This window comes from Halyomorpha halys, unplaced genomic scaffold (genome assembly GCF_000696795.3).
Source record: "Halyomorpha halys isolate HHAL.00 unplaced genomic scaffold, Hhal_1.1 Scaffold603.1, whole genome shotgun sequence".
NCBI lineage: Eukaryota > Metazoa > Arthropoda > Insecta > Hemiptera > Pentatomidae > Halyomorpha > Halyomorpha halys.
The window spans coordinates 131,102-141,142 of NW_027104911.1; the positions used below are offsets into that span (position 1 = coordinate 131,102).

At 28.4% G+C, this 10,041-nt stretch overlaps 1 long non-coding RNA gene across 1 annotated transcript in view; it reads right to left on the minus strand.

Annotated features, from left to right (window-relative positions):
• The window catches only part of LOC106684701 (uncharacterized), a 135,128-nt gene extending 129,490 nt beyond the window's left edge, over nucleotides 1-5,638 (minus strand). The window contains exons 1-2 of the long non-coding RNA XR_001343728.2: nucleotides 5,550-5,638; nucleotides 5,081-5,097 (exon numbers count right to left, since the gene is read on the minus strand). This is a non-coding gene — a long non-coding RNA (uncharacterized lncRNA). The remainder of the gene's footprint in view (nucleotides 1-5,080; nucleotides 5,098-5,549) is intronic.
• Nucleotides 5,639-10,041: the final 4,403 nt, after the last annotated feature.

A 10,041-nucleotide genomic window follows, 5' to 3' on the forward strand; every position in this document is an offset into this window, starting at 1 on the left:
TATATATTTTAAATTGCCAAAACATCATGAGAATAAAGAAATGCAAATATTACAATACCTTCAAATCTATAACTTTTTTTTCCTTTTACCTATAAGACCTAATGCGTTTTTTGGAAAAATTAATGATAGCTCAATTACCACTTGACTTGTTTTACAATAACTTGCAATGAACGGAACCATATTATTTTCACAACCTTCAACGGAATATGGAAAATAGGATGGCCCATATCCATGATAGGAAATTTTTAATAAATAAAATTCAATGGAGCCCGATTTAATCTCATTTAAATCCGTAGCACTTAATACGAGCAGATGAGTAGATATCTATTTCTCAAAAGCAATTCTTATGAAAAATTACTTCTGTGAAGGATCGGAGCAAGTATCCTTTCACAGAGAGTGAATGCTCAGCTCACAGGATCACATTTCAAGTAGGTGAGCCCGCTAAAAGGATGAAAGATCGATGCCGGATTAATCGGATGAAGTTTACATTTGGTTATACATGTGTTAAAAGGAAAATGACTAGTAGAGGGGATAACGATTATTTTCGAAGCTCTAATATTGAATCATAATTGAAAATAATCTGATTGGTTAAAAATAGGTGAAAACCGTTAACAAAATAATAATAACAATGTTAGTAATTTATTGTCACGAAAAAAAATAATACACAACGATAGTAAAAAAATAAATATTTGCGAAATTGTTAATTTAAAAATAACAACAAATAATGCAGTTTTAAAATAACGTCCATACAACTCGCCCGAACAGGATCTCTCTCTGCCGATACTATCAGCAGATGACACAATTCTTGAATACTATTGTACTATCCCAAGAATTGACAGGTAAACTGTTAGTCAATATTCAGGAATTCATTTAACAAAGTAATAACTGACATTCGACAATATATTAAATTTGACTGAGAAATTAAAAAATGTTTTTCATTCAAATTTTAGTATTTATTTTTCTAAATTAAAACTGACCTTCTTCGAAATTGCTCTTAATTTCATTTGATAAAATCATATAGACGGAATATACTAGGTATCACCAATGCCCGAGATGAATTTTATTTTAATTCTCTATATTTCAATTATTATCATCCTCAAATGATTAAGTAAGCCTTTAGTTTTATTTTGATGTAAAATTAAAAATCACACATTTGAATAGGGTTGCGTTTAGAGTTATTTTGAAATAAGAGAATTTAATCTGAAAAACTCTTATATCAAATCTAACCTAAAATAACAGGTGATATATTTTTTCATTCAATTATAATTTTTCCTACTATTTAATTTTTAAAAATCTGCTCCCAATTATCATTCCATTATTTTGAATTTCACAGTAGTCTGCTCACTAATAGCATTTCTAGTTTTAGCAAACGGGCAAATTTACAATAATTTTAAATTTGCAACAAATATAGGTAATTAATCTAGAAGTATCAAAGAAGGATTCAAACGCAGTAAAGTAAGTAGTAGTAGTAAAGTAGAAAAAATATAATATAGAAAATTTAAAAAAAAGTGATATAGAACACAAACTGTAATCAAATAAAATTTAAATGAATTTTAAAACAACCCCACCATTTCTTTTTATAAAACATAGTTTCTTTGGAATAAACTCACTATGATAACATAGTCTGTTCACACACCAATTTGCCAAATACTGATTAGAACATGAGATTCAAAAATGTCATATTTCTATTATAGTATAAGGGTATCTTATATGTTGGTGGATTGTACAAACTAGAACCAATGTTCATTTCGCATTGTGAGAAGCTGAATGTAAATTATTTCAGCTACTCAATTATTCTCAAGAAATGAATAAATGTGGAAAAAAAATCATTTTAAAATCTTAAAAATGTATTTAATGTCATTTGAAAATATTAGTTACCATTAACTTTCAGAACGTCTAGAGATCATTCACAAGATTTTTACAAATTGTTAACGCTTTCTAATTTCTACCCTTTTTTTTAGTTGGTGTCTCTAAGAAAACAAAGGAAGTCAAGTTGTGTAATGTGGGGTTTCCAGTCATGCAGATATTTACAGCGGGTAAATTAGGTTTGCGATCAGCAAGGACTATTTAGAAGTAGCAGTTCTATAAAATAGATATTTGCTATTTTATAGAACTATTTCATATATTTATATGACTTACGTAAATAATGTTATTATTCAAGTTGACTCTTACTGTAAGAATAATAGTCCCAGCGCGTTATCACGTATGCTTGTTCCAGGAAGATACAAACATACTTCATCTATTTTTTTAGAATATGTTCAAGAAATGAGATCAAAGGCATTTCGAAGAAAGAAATATTTATGTGAAGTCATAGCCATAGATGGCATGTGGTCCATCTTCTGAGGGTAAGTTTTAATTTTCTCCATTTCTTCAACAAAACTCCAAACTCTGGAATTCGGGAAGGGTGTTTTTTTAAAAAGGGATTTTGATAGTAAAGTAGATTTTAAAACGAATTCCCTTCGTGAACATTTTTATTCGACGCATCTTGAAGGAGTAAATCACAAAAGATCGTGAACAATTTTTTTTATTACATTCAATGATAGGTATAAAAACGGTGCGGTAAATAGAAAAATATCTAAAAATAAAATCTTTTCCGAATTCAATTTACAGTAAAAATCCACCAATATAATAGAAGTATTTATTTAAGGAGACTTTAGAGTCTTGGCAGTCTTTCAGTCTCTTCGGCCGGTTGAGGAAACCCAAATTATGATAACGGATCCTTACTGGAAATTGAATTCTGAAACTTTTTTATTATTTAGATTTGTCCGATTGTATACACTTTTTCCACGAAAATCACAAAAAAAAACATTTTTTGTTGTTGTTTTTTTTTTGCCCTCAAGATAGGAACATCTAGAGTACATAGATAAAAATAATTTCAGAAACACAATTGTAAAATATTTGTATTTCTTCTAATTGGAGGGAAATTGTAAAAGTTTTGAATTTTTGTGTATGGGTCGTTTGTCAGAGAAATTAAATCACTCTTTTCATTTCATTATCATATATAAATTATATTTAATGGTGATTAATAAAAAATAATTTGAAATTTTAAGAAAAAACGATTCACATGGAGAAAAAAACAACTCTTCCTAATTACAATTTAATGTTTTAAAATGTTGATATCTTATGCGATAAAGCTACGTTGTTTATTATTATTGCTAAAATATAATTTTATACAATTTAAACAGTTATCAAAGTTATTTTTATTCTGTATTCAATATCATAACAATGTTAAGACTATACAAATGTTTATAAGGATTTTATTATTTACTTAATTGTCCACAACACACTCGGTAAGTTCACCTGCTCGACCCGAAAAAGTTCACTTTTTTATTCTTTTTTGCCATTATCTTCCTCATAAAATTTGTATACAGCTGGGTTCTTTTTTATTTATTTTTTTTTAGTTCAAAGCTATAAAATATAACAGCTATATTGTAGTAATATTACCTAGTTACAATGAGGGAATAAAAAAAAAAAAACTTTATTTTAGAGTTAAATTGAATATTATCCTTTTTAATAGCAATTGAAGCAATATTCTTTTAAATGAGACTGGATATCCACAAGATTTCAGTATCGAATTCGATCTTTTCGGAAAATAATAGGACTAGGTTATTTATAATATATTTCATAACGATGAAAAATATATAGAGAAAAAAAATGATCTTAAGTTGAATTCCTTAAGAAAGAAGAAAACTATTTAGGTTTCAGTTCATCATATGGCGTTCAGTACGCATGCGTGACCCTAGGCACAATTGCAAAATCGAATTCAAACCAATATAACGAAGATCACGAAGATTGTGCCTAGAAATCTTAATGAATCGAAATCCTTATGCGGCTATATTTTGACAGCGAATTATTGATTCTGTAAATGCAGTTCTGGTAACAAAGAATATTTCATTAAATTTTTAACTTTAAAGATACATGTATATTTCAATAGATACTTTTGAAAGGCCTAAAGTTCTGTCAAGTACAAACATTTAACAAATTATTATTATTTTAAATAACTACTGGATTATTGAATCCATGAATTGATGATTGGATTAAAGAATGAGTGAATGGATGGTCCCTTTCGATTTCAATACTAATGTAATTCTTAGACTTCATAAAAATATTTTCTGCTATATTTATATTTAAATAAGAACGGAATTTAATTATTTGTTGCTTTTAAATATCAAAATACTAACTATGATAATTGTAAGCTGACTTTTGCCCGTTCTTTAAATTGACAGCCTTCATTGTACACAATGAGTATTATTAGAAAAAAAATGATACAAAATTTAATAAAAAATAAGTTATTTAAAATAAACTAATGTAAGGAGAAATAATTTTTAACTGTTTTTAAAATTTGTAGCATACCCTTCCTATTATAAGCTGTCATTCTTATCATAATTTGCAATATTATTTTTTTCAATACTTTCAAGCCTTTTTATTTCTGAGTTACTTAATCGATATAAAGAATATTTAAATTGGCTTATTATATTAGACATAATATAGTATAAAACTTTAAGCATTGATAACTAAAATATTTAAATAATCAAAAAAAAAAAATCTAAATTTCAGCAAAGAAATAGTTAGAGAAAGATCCTGTAGAAGTATATCGATAAACAAAGATGCAAAACTCAATTTACTTCCAGACAGTTTAGGGAAGGCTGGCTCAATCCCTAGGGACAGCTCCGGTCCCATCGTTTCTCGTCCCAAAACTTAACTCTGCAGTGCATCAAACGCTCAGCAACACTTACCTCTTTTAAATATAAAAATATATGTAATATATTATAACATCAATAATTTATTTAAAAGAAATATATCACTATTTACGGTATTTGTTTTATTTTTATGAATTTTCCTGTCTTAAAAAAAACAATAAAATAAAAATTATTTATACTATGTATTCATTTACTTATAAAAATAAAATGTTAGTTTATATTTAAATTGAATTTTATTGAACATTAAATAAATTGATAAATAGTTGATCATATTCGTAGTTTATTAAAAATATAATAAAAGTAACATATTCTTGTTAAATAATGCTATGTAATTGTTATTAGTTAAGATGAATACAAACTTATTTTATTGAAAACCTTACCATCGTTCTTCATACACCTGAAAAAAAAGAAGATAAGTTTATTCTATTGATTTATTATTTAATGAAAATAAACATCATTCAGGAATAAGAAAAGGAAGTTTTGACAATAATAAAAAATTTAAATTAGTTAATTTGCAATTGTTCCGTTTCAAGTAACACAAATTCACGTCAGCTGAGCTATGTAAAAGATATGCACATGCACCAATAAACTCTTTAACAATATAAAGAAATTTTGTAGGAATTTTTAAGCAATATTTCGTAGATGTAATTAATTTTTGTTTATCATAAAATGAATTTTTTTTTCAAACTCAGGTTAGCTTAACCGTTTTGGATCAGATTTTTTTTTTTTAATTTAAAATTATTGACATTAAGCATGAATAGGGGAAAATACAGATTAATCAGTAAAATATTCAATATTTAATCATCGGAATTTCTAATTAATTATTGATAAGATAATAGCGGTACTCACCGACTGATACTTCAAGAGGAGAGGCCCGAACGCCGGCGTCTGGCAGAGTGAGGCGCACCGGCTGTGGGAGCTTCACCCCTCGCCCTCCCCACCACCGCCTCTGATAAGCCCCGCTGTAATCACCGCCTCGATAGGGGGTGCTTATCTTAAAGGAATCTTATTTATAAATATTTGCTCATATCGCTGCTTTTCTTAAATAATGGCACATCTTACATAATGCTAATTTTAAAGGAGAACCAGTTTTTTTTAATTATTTATTTATTGACATTTACAACTGTACTTACAAAACTGATATATGATCATAATAGTATGATTAGGTATTGGTAGCACTCTAATAAAATTTCTGCATAAGAAGGTCTCGAGAACATGTTCTTGTCAGGCACTTCCGAGGATTGTCAGGAATGAAGGAGGAAGCAAGGTTAAAAACTAGTGGGTTTGGGTGGTTAGGGAGTTCATAATGGAAGGAATATCTAGTTCGGGCTAGATCGGTTATATATGGAACATTAAGGTCTCTTATGTATGATTTTATTTGTGACAACGTAAGGAGCATTATATTCATGTAGAACTGTCTTTTTGTAATGGATTGGAAGTTTAGACCATTTGTCTGCTGTAATAGTCGGAATCGACGTGCAGTTTCCTTTCTTTATAGTCTTATGTGAACAATTCAAGATAGTCGTTTGTCCAGATGTAGTCCAAGGAAGCGGATCTGTTCGACAGAGGTAAGAGCAACATTATTAAAAGATACTGTAGGGCAGTCGGTAGGTTTAAAACGAAAGGTAAAATTTATTTGGTGGGATTTGTTGGGATTTATTTTAATCCTCCAGCTTCGGTAGTATTCTTTGATATTTTTGATATGAGGTTTAAGATGCAATTAAAGGGTTATTATTAACTACCAGCACACATCTGTCATAGGCATACGTGGTAAGGATAGTGTTAGGATTAGTTGGGATATCAGCTGTATAGACTCTACACAGTAGAGGATGGGACCTATGACACTACCTTGGGGATCACCAGCGGACTATATAAGCATTTTAAATATACATTTTTGAAGTATTGAAGTAAAATAAAGCAAACTTTATTCTATTCTTTTTATTTGTTTTTAATATTAAATATTTTTAGAACTAAATTAACTAAATAAATGTATTGTACCAGCACTTTACTTATGTTTCTCGATGTGCCGGTTTTTATAAAAAACAAAATCTTCGAATTTACCAAGTTCCATTGTTAATTATGTAATATTTAAAGAAGAGTCGAAATAACAATTAAAAAAAAAAGCAGTGACAATGAAAAAGATCTGAAATAATTAGACCATTTATTTTATTAAAGCGGCAAAGCCGTATTATATATAAACTACAAAAGTATTATAATAATGTTTAAAAAACTTCGTATGTATTTTGTTAAAATAAATATATACTTGTATTTAAAAAAAAAATCAAATTAATTAATTTATTTTAAGTTTATCAATTTATAATTTATTTAAAACATCTAATCAGAAATGTTGCTTTGAAGCTTTTTTTAATAAAAGCTTTAAATATTCTGACTGACAGCTGGCATTTGATGACTCCCTTACTATTTAGAAACTTTACTAAATGACAATAGCTTTAACATTCTTGAATTATTTAGTAATAAAATTATTAAATCTCATATATAATACATTCCTTAATATATGTTTTCTCCTCCTTTCAAGTATCAGTTTATTCATCTTCGATTTTTATTTTAATATATCCTACATATAATTCCGTCTGATACAATTCCTTGTTTTATTATTATTTAATGTTATCAGAAATATAGCGAAGATGTGCAAAGAAAAACATCATCATTTCTGTAGATTGCCTTAAATTAATTTAAAAAAAAAAATAAATAAAAACACAGCTTTTCCTCTATAATATCGGTTGAACTGATTGTCTAGACAGGCAGAGTGCTACTTAAAAGTCAAATAAATAAGAAAAAACAAACAAACGAGTACACTATAATTTAAATAATAAGTCTATGTAATATTTATTGGGGGGAGGAGGGAGGGAGATGATTCAATGTCCGGTTGAAAACGTTACATAAGTCGTACCGTTGAAGATGTATGGGTCAATATAACATAAAATAAAAAAAAAAGTTTTCAATTAAAAGAAATAAAGGAGTTGATAAAGGAAAAAAAATGTGATACGAGGATGAATTTGGAATGAATGAATTTATTTGTGAATTATATATTTTACAGTTTTGAATATAAACTACTTTAAGCCTTTACACCGGTAGGAGAAATTCTCATAGACCACTCACTGCAATTTATATCAACTTAACAATGCTGTATTTATGGGCTAGAAATTAATTTAAATAAATACAAAATATGTTCAAGATAATCCAGATTGTCGATCCCTACGGTATATTTATATAAATAAATAATTTACATCATGTAGGAATGAAACCCACGATATAATTTCAGGATTTTTTCGAGAAAGGGAAAATAAAACAAGCTATATAATAGTATGATTATTATTAACCCCTACTCAACCGAAAGTTCTGAAGAGGATATGAATTTTTAATTTAACAGGGATAAAACACCAAATGACAAATTTACAGATCTACGAAATATTTAAGAACTGTTGTTCATGAAAATAGCCATATGTAAACACGACCTTGCTGCCGAGTCATGTTATATTCATGTGCATAGCTATATCAGAAAGCTTTTCTTAATAATTTATCTATGGATTGTAGAAAATAGCGTTAGCCGTGTTACCTAAGTGCTTCCTCAGCTAACAAGAGAAAAACAAATACTCCACCCTTTGACCTTATATTAAAAATTAATATATGTACCTAAGTATTTGCTTGAGTTACTTATTTTATTATTACTCCTATTTGGCTTATTACTTAAATAGTTATTATTTTTCACTTACTTATTAATTTTGGCATGTCAATAAAAGTATTAATTAGTATATTAAAACATTGATTGTTTATTGATACTATTTCTTAAGGATTTAATTTTCTAGAGTCAACTCAGCTCACAGCCAATAATTCTATTCCTCTTCATAAAGAGTGCTAACTTTGTCTATGTAAGGACCTCATGGCCGAGCATGTTGGGGCGAGGATCCCTAAGCGCTTTGCAAAACTTTATGGGTTTGATTTCAACCTAGGCCAGTCAACATATATTTCGCAGCTCCCTGAAATGAATTTTGCATCTGATCCTCAGAGAATTATTTGGGCTGAGAGGTCAAGAAAAAAATAATTCATGCCAAAATTGATACTTTGCCAGATTATAATAATATCTCATTGAGAAGGTGAGTCAAGCTCAAATAGAACGCTGGCCATTTAATGCAACTAGTTGTGCACACATTGAATTTTGATGGAAAGGTTAATCTAAACATATTATGTAATTAAGTGGAGTTTTGAATAACAAATAATAATGTTATTTTTATTTAGATATTTAATTTGTTCATCATGGGACATTAAAAAATATTTCTTTCCTTAACAATTTGAGGATTCAAAACTACAAACAAAAAATTAACTTAATAAATTAAAGAGTTATCATTTCAGGGTGAGAAATCGTCTGATAACCACTAAAAAATTATGGTTTATCTTATTACCGAAACGACATCGTTGTCATATTCTACGATAACGTTGTAATCTTTCAGTTCTCACTCTTTTTTTTTTTCTACAAAGGTAATCAATATTTTAAGTACAAATCACTGGTAAGATTAGAAATGATAAATTATTCATAAAAAATAAACTGATATATAAAAAAAGCTTAAATCAGGGAGTTTGATGGAAATAAAATAATGGCAACATGGAAAAAAAGAACAACTGAATCAAGCATCACTCCGTGCCTCGATTGTTTCTTCCAACTTCAACTTTTTTCGTTCAGCTTGTATTCTCCTACTTAACCGTACGCGTTTTACCATTCTCGTGGCATATCCTTCTATTTTATAAGATGGAAGGACTTTCAAAATATCTCTTACAGTATTGTAAGAGACATTATGGAAGGACTGCGTGGAGGAGGACATGGCCAGTAGGGGACTTGAGATGAAAGCCTGGTGGGATAGAGAGAAGTGGAGGAACGCTCTGACTTAACTAGGCAACTCATTGAAGGATAAAACCTGCAAAAGTAAAAAAGTAAAGAAACTGCTTTTTAGTTATATAAATAATTTTAAAAAATCATTAATTTACTTAAGGGCAAAGTTTATCATGCTTAAAATCATACCTCTCGAGGAATTCAGCTCCTATACCAATACACTTTTTATGCCCTTCAATTAACGTAAGAAAATGTTTTGAACACGATTTTGTCATTAATAAAAATAAGAAAAAATCAATTTATGTTATGATATTTATCACTGAGTTAATGGATTATTGCTGAGTAAACAATCAATGTTTTAATATACTGATTAATAATTTAAATCAATGACAGACATTCTGATATCGCACAATTAATAAGTAATTTTAAAAAATGGAGATATATCTGGAAACATAAGAAAAAATAATACCTGTATTGGTAATAAGCAGAGAATAA